The 2,500-nt window shown below is 38.5% G+C and overlaps 1 non-coding gene across 1 annotated transcript; it reads right to left on the minus strand.

Annotated features, from left to right (window-relative positions):
* Positions 1-958: 958 nt before the first annotated feature.
* TRNAM-CAU (transfer RNA methionine (anticodon CAU)) lies at positions 959-1,031 on the minus strand. The gene has a single exon. It is a non-coding gene; the product is annotated as a tRNA-Met (tRNA).
* Between the last annotated feature and the right edge of the window lie 1,469 nt (positions 1,032-2,500).

Genomic DNA, 2,500 nt, shown 5'->3' on the forward strand with positions numbered 1-2,500 from the left:
ATAAATAAGAAACCATCAGACTATTTCACCCAATCTGATTGGGACTTTGCTTTAATATTGTTTCTTTTTAGGCAAAATCCTATTTTGGATTTAAAGCTCAAATCATTCCCATCTCTTCTACTCACTCAAAAATGACAAGGAAATCAACAACACTTTCCTCATATATTAAAAACATTTCGGCAGAAAAACCCGATTTCCTGCATGAATGGAGGAAGACAAAAACTCACTGAACAGTGCCTCGTGTGAGGATCAAACTCACGACCTTCAGATTATGAGACTGACACGCTTCCTACTGCGCTAACGAGGCAACCACCAGATGTTTGTAGACAAGCTCAAAGCGGCAAAATGAAAAAATATATATAAATTTTCTTTATTCACACTTTTTCTTAGTCCATGACTCATTTTACTTAGTAACTGCTTCCATATGGTCTAGCGGTTAGGATTCTTGGTTTTCACCCAGGTGGCCTGGGTTCGACTCCCGGTATGGGAAAGAACCTTTCACTAGTCTTGCACTTTCAAAGGTTGAGCGTTATAGGATAAAAGTGCTCTTTGTGGCCATAAATTCCAACTTATCTTTGTTTACCCATTCCTCCTCTTTTCACCAGATCCTATTTGAGCTTGAAACTCAAATAATTCCTATTGTTCCCTTCTCACTCCAAGTCAACAACCCCTTTATCCTGTCAGTTTGGCTAATTTTCCTTTTTTTAATGAACTAGTTTCGCCAATAAATAAGAAACCATCAGACTATTTCACCCAATCTGATTGGGACTTTGCTTTAACATTGTTTATTTTTAGGCAAGATCCTATTTTGGATTTAAAGCTCAAATCATTCCCATCTCTTCTACTCACTCAAAAATGACAAGGAAATCAACAACACTTTCCTCATATATTAAAAACGTTTCGGCAGAAAAACCCGATTTCCTGCATGAATGGAGGAAGACAAAAACTCACTGAACAGTGCCTCGTGTGAGGATCGAACTCACGACCTTCAGATTATGAGACTGACACGCTTCCTACTGCGCTAACGAGGCAACCACCAGATGTTTGTAGACAAGCTCAAAGCGGCAAAATGAAAAAATATATATACATTTTCTTTATTCCCACTTTTTCTTAGTCCATGACTCATTATACTTAATAACTGCTCCCATATGGTCTAGCGGTTGGGATTCCTGGTTTTCACCCAGGTGGCCTGGGTTCGACTCCTGGTATGGGAAAGAACCTTTCACTAGTCTTGCACTTTCAAAGGTTGAGCGTTATAGGATAAAAGTGCTCTTTGTGGCCATAAATTCTAACTTATCTTTGTTTACCCATTCCTCCTCTTTTCACCAGATCCTATTTGAGCTTGAAACTCAAATAATTCCTATTGTTCCCTTCTCACTCCAAGTCAACAACCCCTTTATCCTGTCAGTTTGGCTAATTTTCCTTTTTTTAATGAACTAGTTTCGCCAATAAATAAGAAACCATCAGACTATTTCACCCAATCTGATTGGGACTTTGCTTTAATATTGTTTCTTTTTAGGCAAGATCCTATTTTGGATTTAAAGCTCAAATCATTCCCATCTCTTCTACTCACTCAAAAATGACAAGGAAATCAACAACACTTTCCTCATATATTAAAAACGTTTCGGCAGAAAAACCCGATTTCCTGCATGAATGGAGGAAGACAAAAACTCACTGAACAGTGCCTCGTGTGAGGATCAAACTCACGACCTTCAGATTATGAGACTGACACGCTTCCTACTGCGCTAACGAGGCAACCACCAGATGTTTGTAGACAAGCTCAAAGCGGCAAAATGAAAAAATATATATAAATTTTCTTTATTCCCACTTTTTCTTAGTCCATGACTCATTATACTTAATAACTGCTCCCATATGGTCTAGCGGTTGGGATTCCTGTTTTTCACCCAGGTGGCCTGGGTTTGACTCCTGGTATGGGAAAGAACCTTTCACTAGTCTTGCACTTTCAAAGGTTGAGCGTTATAGGATAAAAGTGCTCTTTGTGGCCATAAATTCTAACTTATCTTTGTTTACCCATTCCTCCTCTTTTCACCAGATCCTATTTGAGCTTGAAACTCAAATAATTCCTATTGTTCCCTTCTCACTCCAAGTCAACAACCCCTTTATCCTGTCAGTTTGGCTAATTTTCTTTTTTTTAATGAACTAGTTTCGCCAATAAATAAGAAACCATCAGACTATTTCACCCAATCTGATTGGGACTTTGCTTTAATATTGTTTCTTTTTAGGCAAAATCCTATTTTGGATTTAAAGCTCAAATCATTCCCATCTCTTCTACTCACTCAAAAATGACAAGGAAATCAACAACACTTTCCTCATATATTAAAAACGTTTCGGCAGAAAAACCCGATTTCCTGCATGAATGGAGGAAGACAAAAACTCACTGAACAGTGCCTCGTGTGAGGATCAAACTCACGACCTTCAGATTATGAGACTGACACGCTTCCTACTGCGCTAACGAGGCAACCACCAGATGTTTGTAGAC

The sequence above is a fragment of the Rhinoderma darwinii genome, chromosome 3 (genome assembly GCF_050947455.1).
Source record: "Rhinoderma darwinii isolate aRhiDar2 chromosome 3, aRhiDar2.hap1, whole genome shotgun sequence".
Lineage (NCBI taxonomy): Eukaryota > Metazoa > Chordata > Amphibia > Anura > Rhinodermatidae > Rhinoderma > Rhinoderma darwinii.